Source organism: Pyrus communis, chromosome 16 (genome assembly GCF_041283825.1).
Source record: "Pyrus communis isolate YQ-2024b chromosome 16, ASM4128382v1, whole genome shotgun sequence".
Classification (NCBI taxonomy): Eukaryota; Viridiplantae; Streptophyta; class Magnoliopsida; order Rosales; family Rosaceae; genus Pyrus; species Pyrus communis.
In genome coordinates, this window is record NC_142580.1 from 14,575,755 (window position 1) to 14,592,514 (window position 16,760).

The following is a 16,760-nucleotide window of genomic DNA, read 5'->3' on the forward strand; positions in this document are numbered from 1 at the left end:
AGTACAAATCCATCCATAGGCAATGCTTGGAAAATCTATAAATACAAGGTCGCCAAGGCAAAGGAAAGGGATCCATAAATCATTCAAACATCCAGACGTTGCCTAAGCTCAACACCCAAATCCTCAAAACACTTTGAAGAGAGAAAGCTCTCTGTGTTTTTCACCAAACCTTCAAAGAATCATCAAGCACTACTACTTGTGCTGATCCTTCAAATCGCCAAAACCTCGCAATAACTATTTATCCGAGATCAAGTCATCACGACCCTTGGATTAACAACATACAGATCTATATATTTTTTAAAGATTGATTCAGAATAAACTTGTAAACAGATATTGTAACCTTACAAATTCATTAATACAATACAATTACTTTGTACACGTGTTATTGTCTTATTTGTCAGGATTTTCGTATTTACAACCCCATCAAAAATCTGATTCCTGAAGTTGAAACTCTGCTGGAATTGTAACTAATAGGAACACCATTATTGACAAAGCTAGTAGGACAATCATAATGACAAAGCTAATAGGACAATCATTATTGACAAAGCTAACAGGAACACCATTATTGACAAAGCTACTGTCAGTCATTGCTTATTAAAATATATATGTCTGAATCGTCCAACATTTGAAGCAGTGAAATCGTTTTAGTTAGTGGAAATATGCAAATTGGAACATATTTTCCACATTAAAAAGCTTGAGCCAGAGGGCCGGACAATATTTCCACTCTTGATCAAGTTTTCTAGTATTGAAAAGTTCATGGATATCAAAGCTGCTGGGCATGGAGAAAACGACCGAGCCGAAGAGGCTTTTGATGTGACTATGGCTGGTGTCAAAGGCCTCGTTGATGCCGGCACAGTTCACGTACCCAGGATATTCATAGGGCCACCTAATGAGCTCACCCAGTTTGCCATGTGTTACGAACCGAACATGCAAATTCCAGTCATTGATCTCCATGGAACCCATAAGCAGATTGTGGATGAAGTTCGGACCGTGTCCGAAACATGGGGATTCTTCCAAGTGGTCAATCATGGAGTCCCAGTGAGTGTACTGGAAGATATGATCTATGGAGTAGTCAAGTTTAACGAGCAGGATCTTGATGCCAAGAAAGTTTGGTATAACCGTGATCGAGCAAAAACTGTCAGATTCAATAGTAACTATGACGTGTACCACGCACGAGCGGCTAATTGGAGGGACACTCTGATTTATACCAGGCCTGCTGCTGCTGTTGATGATTTATTCATCGTCACTTTGTCAATGCTATTGTTTGTGTCGTTGATGATTTGGTGTATTTTCTTTTGGTTATTGGTTGCCTAATTTATTGATAAATTTATTATGTGTGGTGATTTTTACTGTTGATCCTTGCTTTTGAACTCAAGCTATACATGCACTTCTAATCCTATATTGTCCGATTGTCCGATAACATATGTTTATCTTGTTAATTTGTCTTATAACATAAGATGTTTATATTCAACCCATGTGTCCTAGGTTCGAAACTTCCCTTTCATTTGAATTATTGTAATAGTTTCGAGCTCTTCCAAATAATAGGAAAACATTTCAACCAAAAAAAAAAAAAAAAAAAAAAAACAGAAAAGAAGTTTAATTACTAAACTGTCTCATAACATAAAATGTTTATATTACCAAACTGTAAGTCTAAAGCACCTTTTATGCACATGATTTCCTAACCCACAAGAATTGTAGGGCTGTATTGAAATGATCAAAAATTGGTTTCAATAACAGAAAAACAAAGCTCCCTCTAAGAAGTTTGTCCTAATATATGTATAGGATGGCACGAACGTTAGTGAGATTTCGACAGCTTTATGCGAAATTTATAATGGGGGCTCTTCTTAAGACGGTCTTCAAAAAAAAAAAATTTGAATAATGCATTGAAGCTAAAAAGAAATAACAAAACTGAAACAAACCTTAAAAATCATACTAATTATAAGTGTTCAAATATCATTGAATTAAAGAAAGCTACAATAATAAACATATTACTAAATAATCAAGAACCATTTCAATCTTAAAAAACCAAATGAACAAAAGTTTCAAAATGTCCAGCATTGAAGTTTCATTTAAAGACGGTAGTTCATGCATCTTCTGCTGCAAAATCATCAATTAAACCTTCATAATCAAATTTTCTAAAAACCACTTTCAATAGATATCAAAGCAGCCCCATTTAAACTTTCTTGCAACATGGTTGATCGCAAAGTATGATTTTAGTAACTTTAACTTTGAGAAATTCATTTCCCCAATGCAAGGATAAAAGGTACAATAAAACAATTTGTATGCAATGGTTGCAGTGGAAAAATAATGCAGCATCTTCAACTAGTTTAATACATCAATGGATGACTTATTTCTTTCAGCAAACGCTATCATAAAAGACTCAACTCTACAAATAATGCATCCCCATCAACATAAAAGAAGTCAACTCTCTCCTAGGAAAGTTTTTAAAATGACAACAATAATGTTTCAATTTATCATTGTCCATTGAATTTAACCCTTCATGATTGAACAAAAACCAAATATATCATCATAAGTTTGATATTTTTCAAACCTTCTCTTCGCTTAACCAATAGCTTGATCTATTATATATAAGAAGTGATAAACTCCAAGATTATTTCTCCATTGATTATTGAGTTGATTGGGATATGAGTCATCATCATGCTCATCAAAATGTTTTTTCCTACGAACTTCAAGCTTTTTCAGAAAAACGGAATCAATTTTTATAAATTTTGATATAATAATGTTATATATGTATAATTTTTTATTTTTATTTTTTATTTTTATTTTGAACAAACGATATTATCTACACCAAATGAGAGGGGGTACGCTTAGCCTCACAATGAGCTAGCAATAATGTGATTTAAATTCATCTTTAGTGAGAATCAAATATAAGACCTCTCATTTATAAGTGAAAAGAAATAACACTAGGCCATAGTTTAAGTGACAATAATGTTTTATATTAGATAGCAAAAAATTTTTGAGAGACCCTTAAATTTTGGAGCCTTTGCGATCGAACGCTTCGCTTCCAAAGCCACTTCTATAATAATATAGTTAAGTTAACACACCCTTCTATCAATTCAACTTTTGATGACTAGGAAAAATGTTTTTTTTTATTTTTTTTGTGACCTTCTAACCCAAATCTGTTACATAATGGCTCACTCCTATACACGGAGATGAAACAGTTGAGTACACAAAGCATGTCATAAATTTGGGAGACCAACTTTTTGGATTATTATGGGAGGCTCTTGGGCTCAAACCAGACAACCTAAAGGAATTGGGATGTGCTAAAGATTATACCTGTGCGTGCCACTACTCTCCAGCATGCCCAGAACCAGAATTAACAATGGGAAGCAGCAGGCACTCAGATCCTTATTTCCTGACTATTCACCTTCAAGATCAAATTGGTGGCCTTCAAGTCCTTCATGACAATCACTGGGTTAATGTGAACCCAATTTCAGGTGGCTTGGTAGTAAATATAGGTGACCTTCTTCAGGTTTGTTACCAAATACATTATTTTTGCTGCTATTGTAACGTTGTATATGTATGTATATAGTCGCCAACTTTCTAAAGTTTCCTGAAAATTTGTCCAGGTTATGCCAAATGACAAGTTTCAGAGTGTTCAACATAGAGTGCTTGAACCTCAATCTGTAACACGGAAATAGAAGTAACAACTAGACTTGAAATTGTTTAGGAGGACCATTTGGTTTTTTATTATGTGCTTGAGATATGGAGGAAATTAAAAATGATACAACTTTAGTGAAAGAAACGTTGTAGAGCGAAGGTTGATACAACTTTGCAGTTAGAGTTAGGAATCATAACTCAATTGAACAATGGAGCAATTAGATCTACGTCTAAAATTGAAGCTGTATTGTAAATTGAGGCTAATTGTAACTTACCTATATCCTAAGAAGACTATAAAAATTTCAAGTGAAACATATTTAAGATATAATTTTTTTTCTTTTAAAAAGGGAACCAGTTGGTGACTTCGTCACGACAGTCCCTCTTTTGGGGCACGAAAGACTTATAAACGCATTCCAATCCTTGCCCACCATCATGTGATTCACTAGCAGCAGGAATCGAACTCAGGACGTGCTGTGTAGAATACAGACTTGGAATTCATCCCCATCCACTGGTCCCTCGTGGTGGTTATATTTAAGATACAATTGAATGTAACTAATTTTGTAGTGATAGATTACAAGTAAAAACAAATAGGGAAATTGACACAAAGGGCCATTTTCTTGTTCTTGGGACCAAAATAGGACAAACCAGCCATGCACACCTTGCACAAAAACGAAATGACGAAAATACCCACATTTAAATTTTAAAAACTCACAACTGATGGCATCATTTTTCTTAGCATTTCAAAGAGAAGGATGTCGGGAGAGAGCTGTGAACTGTGAGTTTCTGGGTTGAGCTCAGATGTGTGAGCCCTGATTTTGAAAAGAGAGAAGTCAAGAGAGAGCTGAGAAGACTGCGCTCTGGGTTTTGGGGTTGAGCTCAGAACTATGAGCTATGATTTCAAACACAGGGATGTCAAGAAAAAGCTGAGAAGAGTGAGGTTGGGATTTTTGGGTTTGAGCTCAGATTTGTGAGTTATGTGTGTTATTCTTCCATAACCAAACACAACAAAGTCTTCCATCTTAAAGATAACACGTTTGTACTATGTTTTCCTATTTTGGCTGGAAAGTTTCCATTTTTTTTCGGCCACTGAAGTTTCAGTAGGCATATTTCGGCACCCTAGGCATTGGCTTGGTTTTGTAGGCTACTAAGGTATGATGTTTAATTCCAAGTTCCTATATCAATGATTTACGGAATATATATAGGTTGTCTGTAACGTGAATTCATGTATAGAAGTTCAGTTAGGGTTTGTGTTTCATGTTAGGGCTATGGTTGTGGAAAAAGCTTGATTTTTTAGATGGTAGAATACTGGGTATGTTCTAATTTATGTTTCAAGTGTTCAATTGTAGAAACTTGGGAAATTTTTTCGTTATCTACAAATGGTGTACATGGTGTGCATGGCTATAACTTAATATGACAATCGAGAATGTTCACTAGTTCTAATGCACGTATGTTATATGTAATTTTAGGTTTGTGCAACATAACATGGGAGAAGTACTTGTAATGATTTGTCACAATCGAATGTGGGTTGCATCTGATAATGAAAAGGAGTACGTAGGTGCTGAAGAGAAAGGAGTTATCGTGTCTAAATCCATAAAATGCATGGACTTTGTGGAGATTGTTTTGAATATTGCGTCTAGTGGTATTTACATGGTAACTCTTGCCTACTGAGTTTCAATGGGGTCGCATGCAAATAAATATGTGATGATTCGGTACGATAATGACGTGCAGTAGTTTTTGGAGTATAGCCGGGTAGTTGCTGCTACGAGGGTGACACTTATATATGTATTGATACTCGACAACTTAACCAGTATGAACCAACTTCCCACTAACCTCCCATTATGCTCTGATGCAGGGTCTACTTTGGCACCTAAAGTAAGGGTTTTGGGTATTATAGAGGTGTCTTTTTAAGACGGTGATGACATAGATTGGGTTACTATGGTGGACTTTGATTCCTAGCATTACGAATTTGATTCAATTGCCGTGAACAAGTATACAAGTGAACATGTCATGTTGATGCCTTACGATAATGAGGTACAACCAAATAGAAGTGTATGTGTCCAAAACCTGAAGCGGAAGAGAAGTACAACCAATGAATCTGTCGGCAATTATGATGGTTATGTGAAAAGGCCCAACTATGGTGTTGACGGAAATGCGGATTGGTAGCCGTTTTTTAGAATGGGCGATCTTTTTGTCGACAAGCATGATCTGTTCCAAAGGCTTTAAGTGAAAGCGATTAAAGGGAATTTTCAGTACCTGGCCAATGTATCTTAGAAGAGGTGTCTCATTGTCAAGTGTAAGGATACCCACTATCTTTGGCATATTTCTACGTATCGGAAAGGCAGTGGCGATTTTAAGATTGCAAAATATGAAGTTTGCCACCATTGTTCAAGGACTGTCATCGGCAAGTCTACACGTGACTTATCGGTCATATGATGAGGGACAAGTTCAAAGATCCCAATATTGTGTACACTGCTAAAGATGTCGTACGAGATGTTAAAACTACTCTTGGTGTGACAAATATCTATAGGACAGCATCCCGAGCTAGATCAGTCGCATTTGCATCTCGATGCGATTCACCCGATGGAGTCGTATGCCAATCTCCCCACGTATTATGTTGAATTTGACAGGCTAAATCCAAGTAGCAAGACTGCAATTCTAACTGACGGAGGTCACCACTTTCGGGACTTCTTCTTCACAATTGGTGCGTCAATCAAGGGTTTTCTATCATGGATGCATCCAATTATTGCCATTGATGCATCTCACTAAAAATAAATGTACAAATTTATCCTTTTAGTTACAACAACGTTTAACTGCAACTGCAACATAGTTTTTCAAGCAACTGCATGAAGTGATTGGGGATGTACCAAATTTAATTATAATTTCGGACCGGAACGCAAGCATTTTAAACGTCGTCAATAAGGTTTTTGAAGACACTCAACATGGTTTATGTATGTATCACTTGAAAGGTAATATTAAGGCTAAGCTTCGGCTAAGAAAGAACAACAAGTTTTTCTTCCACTACCTCAAGGCTGCGAAATCGTATTCCTATACTGAGTTTGACACACTTTGTGAAGGTGAAAGAATTGGTAGCAAAATACCTAGCTGATGTGGGAGTAGAGAAGTGGTCGCATGCACAAATAAATGGGAAGAGGTATAACCTAATGGCAACTAACACTGCGGAAAGCATTAATGAAATCACTAATTTTCTTCACAGGGAAAATTGAAAGTAAGTTTTAATTCACAATCGATTAGTAAGAGTTACAATCGTCCACTGTCTCGCTCATTAACCGAATGAATCATACATCGTGTAAGGATGAGATTAAAAAGATATAAATGAAATGAGTATGGTTACGATTAATTAATTAGTTAATTAATCATATGAACATTTCATATGTGGCTTTAAATTATTTAGAATTTTTAGGTCCAATGGGCTTTGATCAGTAAAGCTCACTATGTTTAAGTTGTATGACAATTTAAACAAAATGGTAAATGAGCCCAATGACAAGGGAAACTGTCCATGTTATAGGAGAGAGTTAATTTCAATTTTACCACTCAAATGTTAGTGGGTATAAAAAGATATTTATAGCTCTTTCCCCATTATGGTTTCTTTGAGGCAAAGATGGAAACATTTTCTCTCTTTTCTTTCTAAGGAGGCCGGCCATCTAGGAGAGTTTTTCTAGCATCAAAAGTTCTCTTATTTGTCCATTTTGTGTTCACCACACATCCTTGGTGTGGAGACTTAGAAGCACCATCTCTTTGGTGCTTGGAGATTATATTCATTCAATCCTCAAGGAGTTAAGAAGTAAGGAAGAAGCAAAGATCCAAGGTGCAAGGAGAGGACTTGAAGACCCTCCACTTAGATGACTACGTTGTGAAAACAAAGATAAGCTTCAAGGGGTGCAAAAGCTCAAACTTTCCTCTTTCATTTTTGCAACGAGTCTTGGTTCACCATCCAATAGGCCTTGAATTTCGTGGAATTTGGGTTTGTTTTGAGTTCAAACTTTCTGTAATTGTTAATATATATGAATGTGTTGCTCAAATAATCTCACATAGTAAAAAAAAAAAAAATTCCTTTAGCACCACAATCAAAACTACCATTACTACAACCATCAGTGTCATCACCGTTCCCATAATTCCAATTTTTTTCATCAGGAAATTTTAAATTTCTATGTTTATGAATCTAACAAGAAAATTTGTTGATGTTAATTTATAAATTCTGACAGTTTTTCAAATTCTAAGTTTATTTCCTCATCCAAATAGATGTATAGTGAAACTATATACATTTTACATCATCATTTTTAACAAAAGATAATATAACCTACACTAAATTCATCTTTCTCTCATGTACGAGAGATTTTTCAATGTGACTAGTATACAAGGTGGTACACCACATGTCATTATACAAATGATGGGATATGTGTGCTAAAAAGTTAATAACTTAAAAAATAAAATTTCCCACAATTCATATTAAACCACGTGGTGTACCACTTGTGTTCCCGTCATAATTAAAAATTTCTCCTCATGTATGTCTATTATATATGTAGCATAAAATAAAAAATTAAAAATAAAATTGAAATAGTTTAGGGGTTCGAATGTTGAACTTTATAAGATTGTTGAACTTGAAGTTTGATGGGGCTTTGTATCTTTGAATTGAGATTCTCCTAGAGTTGGGACTGAATCTGTATAACCTTCTCAACTAGCCCAATCTTTTCGTTTGCGAATTTTCAATTTTGTTAGAAGGTATTCTTGCGTACAACTCCTCGTACCACGTCAACATCCACCTGAGACATGCATAATGGAGACCATCGGCGTTTGGACCCACCAAAATAGGCCCACGTGGGACCCAAATGTAGGAGGTCATTTTGTATGTGGTGGTGGGTGGGGTTTGGGGAGGGGGTGGTTTTCTAGGACGACAATGACCTTACATAAGACTATTGTGGTGCTCACCAGATGCTCAACAAAATTTCTCAATTTGTTCAAAAAAATAAAAATAAAAAAATTTTCTCAATTTATATGCGTGCAACGCAGCACTCCGCAAGGTGCCCATCTAATGCATGATGAAATACCGTAATTCAAAAATGCCATACAAATGAATGAAAGTAGATCAAATTTCCAGTGTTATTTTGGTTTCAAAATAAAATATTAAAAACTTATACACCATCACCCATGGAAATAAAATCCTTGACCCACCTTTGACAAAGTTCAACATGTGACAACATGTTATATTATTAAAGCGTCTGATTAGGGATGACAACGGTTCGGTTTGGGGACGGAAATGATATATCCATCTTCATAACTATGAAAATTAACCATATCCATAACCACAAAATAACCATCGGGGATTATCCATAACCATATCTACCGGGTAACGGATTTTCAATCGGTTATCGGTTTTATCCATCTTCGTCAAAAAAAAAAAAAAAAAAAAAATTATATTCATCCAATTGACACACTATAAATTTTAGTAGATACTAATTTTGCCATTAAATAGCCACATCCAATTACAAAAAACATAACAATATATATTTGAAGTTGTTCATGATAAGCCAATATGATAAATTGGTCCAATAAAAAAGAAAAAGAGGACAAAAACAAATATGAAGGGAAGATAAAACATGTAAACTAAATATATGACAACAAACAAGAAGACAATTATTGATTTAATTTTGCATAATTCTATGGGCTCATAACATATGTAATAAACTGAAAAACTGATGCTAATTGATAATTTGCATGAATCAAATAACATGAAAAAAAGAATGAAAGATTACCTATTGAGCTTACAACATGCATCAATTTCTTGACAGTGAGACTTTTGAAGAGAGGTGAATCTAATAACCTTGGAACATTTGATAATTGATATATAAAATGATTCAATTAATTAATTGGGTTGAGTATAACAATAATAGTATTGAATTGATGAGGTTGTTGGTATGCCCCATGTATGACCTTTGGTGCATAATCAATATAGTATAAGGTTTGATGCATGTGTAATGAATTAGTACTATAGGGATATGAATAATTGAATACATTGTGGGCACGATTACAAGACTTCGAAAGACATAATTGAATAAAATATAATATATATCAAATATATATATATAATATTCGGATCGGATTTGGGTATGGATATGGATTAGGTACCCCTATAACCATATCCAAAACCATAACCGAATAAAGTTAACGGTTTTTTCCCATATCCAAACCAAACCCAAATTTTCATATTCAAATCCAATTCATTCGGACGATTATCCACGGTTATCAGGTTTACGATTAGAATTGCCATCCCTACGTTTGATTGATAAAAGTCTATATTCAAGAAATAATTACTGTTACTTGGTGAGCATGCATTAATTGTCATTAGATAAGTTTCCAATGTTCATAATCACTGTTTTCCAAAAAACAAAAATAAAAAATGCTCATAATCACTTTACAATGGTCAACAAAAATGCACTCTTATATATAGTGTGGCCTCCGCCGCTTTGTTTGGTTGATACATTAGATCGGCAGGTCCTGTCGGGTCAAACTCGAAAGGTCCGGTGGCATCATATGGAGATTGAATCTACGCGCCTTGTGGCAAGGCGCGTACGGAGGAAACAATCAGTTTGATTATGGGTGAAGCATGCCAGATTTGCCGACGCTATTTGAGCGTAAGCATGTTGGTTGAGAAAGAAGCTGGGAATCCCATTTTTGTTCAGCCGTTTTTCTTGATTCGTTCACTTCAACTCTTTCTTCCGCTTTTATCTGTTGTAAATTGCAGTCCAAGTTCTTCACTTTTCACAACAATCAAACTCACCCAGTTGGAATTTACCCCAATTCTTTTCCGGGTAACAGATTCTTGGGTTCTTGAAAGGAAAGGACTAGTGGGTTGGTGAGCTTTCTTCTTATTCTTTTCTGGGTGATGAGTTTTTTATGTAAGGAAACATGGGGTTTTTTCCCTGACCCAGTAAGAATCCGTTACTTTTCCGGGTTTTAAGAGGAATAATCAGATGAGGGATTTTCCTGGGACGCCTGGGACTTTGACTGGTATTTTTCTTTCTCAAATCACTGATTTCTTATTATATTTTGATTGCAGAAGAACAGATTTCTGGCTAGACTGTAGTGTTTATAGAGAATGAGTCAACTGAACGGACACACTTTCGGGATACGTAAATATTTAAATGTAAGCAGAAGGAATTGTGAAGTTCCTCTGCAGGAAGTTGAATCTCTGCTGAAATTTTGACTATTTGCTTAATATGACATGAGAAGTCAATTAGCAATAGCATTATTAGAATATCTTCATTGGCCTTGTTGAATTGGTTGCTATCAACTCAATTCTGCGTAGCTCGATTATATAGGTTTCAGATTTCAGCTTCTGTAGGTCAATGCCAATTTCATCCAGCTATGATGCATCACATGGCGTTTCTTGGACCGTAAGTTGTCCGGTATTGGTTTAAGACAGTGCTGATTTTGCAGCTACCTGATTGCTTCAATGGGTCTGCAACTGATCTGGAGTTTAGTACTTGCACTGCTAGATGTATACTCCTTGGTGAAAATGAAGGTCCTCCACAACCCTGTATTGGTTAGCCTCTTTGTTGTTGGAGATTGGGTCAGCCTCTATAAATCCGCGACTTTGTTTTCCTCTTACATGAAATCTGTGTTCGTACTTCATAGCGCTTGTGGTTTAACAGCTTACTCGTTGAATGTTTCAATAGGTTACAGCAACATTGTCTCTTGCAGCAGCTTCGGCCTCAGCAGGCATAACCGTGTTGTACTTTAGTGATCTCCGGAGAGGAATGCCAGAAATACCAAATTGCAGTTGGTTTGGCGTACATGAGCTGGCTAACAATTGCAATTTCTTCTCTGATTATGCTCGGGCTATTAGCAGCATGTTAGATAGTCCTCCTCTGTCATACATATTTCTCTTTCTCTTTACAACAAAAACAAGAAATTGCAGTGTCTATAGAAAAGGAAACAAACTTGATAGCGCATAGCGGTAGAATACTCGAGATCTACTTTCATTATGTGCAGTTAGATCAGTTGGAAAAGAGTTGTCTCAACTGGAATTGTAGAATTGTTACTTGTAGAGTGGAATTAATAGCAAAGAGAATATTACTACTTTTTTTTGTCGAATTTGTCAAAATTGGCGATGATCCGAATTGATTAGTGAATATTACTTGGTACCTTAAATTTGAGGAGTTGATCATGAAGAAATTGGGATTTCACCATAAAACCAATTGGGAATATGCGCGTATGATCGTTTGGCTTCACACATGGAACGACTTGCTCTGATGCCTTGAAGAAATTGGGGTTCCACAATAAAACCAATTGGCAATATGGGGAATAGCTCAACTACTTATAAGCACATGCAAAGTTTTTCTTCTCATCAATGTTGGATTCATTTTCAACAGATCCTCCATGACTGCAACATGTGAAAACAATAAAAGAAATATCTTATGCACCATGTGTCACACTCTAGTGAGAAACAGGGATAGAGATTTTCAAAATATATACAAAAACTTAAAAAATAAATAAATAAATAAATTGTATTATTGGTGTGGCATCTTACTGGTAGTCTAGTACATATTAATTAGTTTTTTTTTTTTTTCTTTTTAAATAGCATATGCTAAGTCTTGCGCAGCTTTTCTGTAGATGCTTCAAGGGAACAATATTGGATGGGTGTCTTTTCTTTCCTTTCAAAACAAAGAAATTTCAATAGTATAAACACAATGCCATCCACTTTGAGTGGTCCTCACCTCACTCCTCATGCTAGTGTGTCTACTTGATGCTGGATCCTACTTGAAGTATGTTAAGTATTTTATACCAAAATCCACATGAACCCATAGCTCTCTGAAATTATTTCCTTTTAATTATTGAATTTTTCGCCACACTTCTAATTTTCATTTATCTAGTAGATATTATAAATCGGAACATAGTAAAATTTTGACCATCTTCCTCTAACCAATGTTCAACAAAAACCAAAAAGACTTCCTCAACAAGAACAACTCACATGTCTCATGTTAATATACCCTACCAGCGTCATATGAGGTCATAGAATTCAAATGATTTTTTTTTTTTTTTGAACAAACGATAGTATTTACACTAAAAGGTGGAGGAGCGGGCTAAGCCTTACGATGGGTTTGCCATAATAATGTGGTTCAACTTCGCATTTGACAAGAATCGAACCTAAAACCTCTCACTTTTAAGTGAAGAGAGATACCACTAGACCATAATGCTAAGTGGCAAAATTCAAATAAATTGAAGTGGGATGTATTGTTGTACTCCTAGAATGGAGATATAGAAAGGCATATGAGTTATCATACTTGCATATCCACCATTTGAGCAAGAGTCTTGTACAATGGTACAACAGTTGAAATAGCGCTCGTGGACAGCTAGCTCGACACAATCACAACATGAATGTCACTAAGGACCTACTAAAAAAAAAATCCTTGACTTGTGATGTTTAGTGAATATGCAGAATGAGGAATACTAGTAACCTTCTTATTCTTCCTTTAGGGCTCCTCCTTCTATCCTGCAGAAGGTCACCCTTCAATGATCAAATTTACCAGATACCAATCAAATCCAAAAATCGTTTAGTCATCTAATGATTATCCAATAAATAGACAAACCATGTTATTGAATTTTATTTTTATTATTTATTATACAATGAATTGGTAATGAACTCATCATTCACTGGACCATAGTATTGAATCACACCATGCTATTGAGTCATATACATAAAAACTTGACAACATTAATCGAGTTTAACGATTTTTTATTTGGTTACATTTTTGTAAAATTGATGATTAAAGGGTGAACTAAAAAGTAAGCGGTTCCAATCTTTGAGCAACATTGCAGAATGAGAATGAGAACCAAGAAGGTCCAACTGAGAAGGATAGTAGCCTCCCATAACAAAATATGTAAAATATAGGTGACCAATTTTATGAAATAGATAAATACATGATGATTATTTGCAATCAAATCAATAATAAAGTTCTCATTGCTAATGAGATTCTCTAATGGTTCCCCAAAATTAATGATGCAAAAGTCATATTTCCGAATGGCTGCAATGAAAAAGAATAGGCAGACAAAAAGCTACTTCACAGGACAGAATACGCAAAATCACAGAATGATGGAAAAGTCTTTATGATACATAAAAAAAATCTTCTCTAATTGGAACTTAGAAGTTACTTTATAATCTTGAAATAATATTGGATTAATATATATTTGCCATTTGAGCAAACATGGGATCGAATTAAGCCAGTAGATTAATCAAGAACCTCATACTGTCAACATGAAACAAGAATCAGGTCCATCATGCCCTATATGAACGTATACATGCATGATATGCTTCTCCAGTTTGTCTAGAATTGAAATAGAAGAAGGAAGAAAGGCGGCCGCCAACCGGAGGAGGTTACGGCACAGGAGTTACGTAGTAGTAACCTCAAGGGACTACATAGAAAGTTCAAGCCACACTTCCTCATGCTTTTAGCACAGATGGGGTATACATTTCTGTATTTTGTAACTGAAGCGTCCTTCAATCATGGGATGAACCCTCACGTCTACATAACTTATCGACATATTGTGTCTGGCATAGTGATGCTCCCTTTTGCTTATTTTCTTGAAAGGTATCTGTATGTGTGTAAAGTTGCATTTATACTTGCATACGGCAACATTTTTGAGTCTGACAGCCTAACAAAATATGTTAGACTGTCTGATAATAAAATATTTTCCGATTCTTCAAACATGTTAATTTGTGAATCTTTTACCCTCCTGCAGAAAAGAGAGACCAAAGCTCACATTTGTTCTTTTCTTGGAACTTTTTTTTACTTTCATTTCTGGGGTAAGAACATGTAGAATTTTTATGAAAATGAACATTTAGAATTAGAACCCATATATGCTTCTGTTCAAGGCTTAAATTAAAACGCTAATTAAGCTCACTTTTTCCTTCTTTCTTTCCAATGGTTATAGGGTGGGTTTGACATTAAACATGAACTTTGCAAGCTTAAGATACACCTCTCCGACCTTCCTTGCATCAATGGTCAACACCATAGTTTCCCTAACCTTTGTAATTGCAGTTGTACTGAGGTTAGTAAGCCTACTTATTCGTATATAAATCCAAGGCATTAATTCACATTTTATCCTTAAGAGATTACTTTTTCAGGTTGGAGGTTCTTTACCTTCGAAATCCTCGAGGGTTAGCAAAAGTTTTCGGTACCCTATTCTCCTTAGCTGGTGTGATGACCATGACATTGTACAAGGGGCCTATTATCAGAAATTTATGGCCTGCACTAATCCATGTTGAAGGAAAATCCTCCATCCATGAGAACTGGTTGAAGGCTTCAATACTAACTGTTACAAGCTGCATAACATGGTCGGCATGGTACATCATGCAGGTTTCACTCCTTACTCAAAACTATACTTACAAATATACATATATATGTCGAATTGTTTTCTAATGGAGTAATGAAGTTAACCGAAAGTGAGATGTTATTCTCTCCAAAAAAGTTATCATATTTTCTCTGCTGTGAAAAAATAAGCTAAAGAGTGCAAAATGACTTTTTTGGAATGCTAATAACAATGCTCTGACCTAAAATTTTAAAAGTGTAGTTATCCAAAGAATATGTGGCCGAGCGCACATATTGATCACAATCTCAACCCTCTCAACCACCTGAATACAACATTCACCGGTTAACTGCAATTTGTTTATTTGTGGTTAACCCACATTACAGAATCCCTGCATATAAGTGAGACTATATACAGAATTTCTGATAATTTATATTGGTGATGTTGGCATGTGATGTATGCAAATAATTTTCTGAAAAAGTTAAACTTATTAGGCAATCAAATTGAAAGGATATCCTGCACAACTATCATTGACTACATGGATGAGCTTTATAGGGGCAGCACAATCGGCTGTCTTCACCGTGTGTATAGAACATAGACGAGCTGCTTGGACAATCGAATTCAACATTGACCTCTGGTCGATATTATATGTTGTAAGTATCGGGATTTTCTGAAAACGACCGTGAAATTACGACACATTTTGCACCATTTTGGTTTTTAGTTTTCATTGTTTTAGATGGAGATAGAAGATGGGAGGGAGGTGGAAGAAATGTACGTGAAATGCTACATAAAATGTTTACTAAAAACTTAAAACTACATAGTTATTGGTAGGACTAATCTAATGTGGTGTGCATGGCAGGCAGTGGTGTGCTCAGGTCTAATAATCTTCATTCAACTATGGTGCACAGAAGAGAAAGGGCCAGTTTTTGTGACCATGCTTAATCCTGTTTCAACAATTTTGGTGGCTGTTTTAGCTTACTTTGTCCTAGGTGAAAGACTTTATACTGGCAGGTAATTTCTTTTTTGTTTTACTTATGCAATCTAATATGATTTTGCTGATAATCGCATGTAATCTAGAGTTTAACTTAATGGTACCCGATTAAGAGAATGGACTATGCCAATTTTCCTCCGTATGCAAAACAAAACTTTTGTATAATGCACATCAGTGAACCACATTATGTGACCGTACACCACCACGTTGTGTTACAATCCTGGATTTATCTAAAATTTCATGTGTGGTTTGTTCAGCATAGTAGGGGCCTTCATTTTCATCCTTGGGCTGTACTTGCAACTGTAGAGAAAAGATAGTGATGAAGTTTACGTCAAGGCGGAAGAGTCATCTTATCAGACAACACATGAAGAGCATAATTAAGGATAATGGCATACAGAAAATCACTCCAGCTAACAAGAATGTGCAGCATGGTGAACCATAAAGAGCAGATTGGATCCTTCCCTGGAATCCATCGAGACAGAAATCACGAATCAAAATTGAACACTTCAAAACTAAAAGCAGATGATGAAGGTGATAAAGAAAAGCTAGTTGAGTGACAAACATGGGAGCAAGAAAATGAAGTCTGCTTTAACCCTTGTTATAGCAAGAGATAAATTCGTGATCGTTTCCGCGGGAAGAGGCTGCACATATTTCAGCCCTTCATGCTCAAAATCTAAATTGTTTTGATGATTAAATTTGGACTGAAGAAGTACTCTTTAATTTGATTATGTTACAAGTTCTCACTAGTACCAAAAAATATACTTGCGCGACGAAATATATTACGTCGCGCAAAAACGTTTCCCGTGACGTTGACAAAGAAGCG

The 16,760-nt window shown here is 35.6% G+C and overlaps 1 long non-coding RNA gene and 2 pseudogenes across 2 annotated transcripts; all 3 read left to right on the forward strand.

Moving 5' to 3' along the window:
- On the forward strand, positions 1 to 3,694 carry LOC137732735 (1-aminocyclopropane-1-carboxylate oxidase homolog 1 pseudogene; annotated as a pseudogene). Its single transcript, XR_015957466.1, has 3 exons — positions 1 to 1,305; positions 3,152 to 3,493; positions 3,591 to 3,694. The product of XR_015957466.1 is annotated as a 1-aminocyclopropane-1-carboxylate oxidase homolog 1 pseudogene (transcript).
- Positions 3,695 to 10,064: 6,370 nt separating this feature from the next.
- LOC148690028 (uncharacterized) lies at positions 10,065 to 11,718 on the forward strand. The gene is made up of 2 exons (XR_015957618.1): positions 10,065 to 10,163; positions 10,203 to 11,718. It is a non-coding gene; the product is annotated as an uncharacterized LOC148690028 (long non-coding RNA).
- Positions 11,719 to 13,660: 1,942 nt separating this feature from the next.
- On the forward strand, positions 13,661 to 16,379 carry LOC137730756 (WAT1-related protein At4g08300-like; annotated as a pseudogene).
- The last annotated feature ends 381 nt before the right edge of the window (positions 16,380 to 16,760 follow it).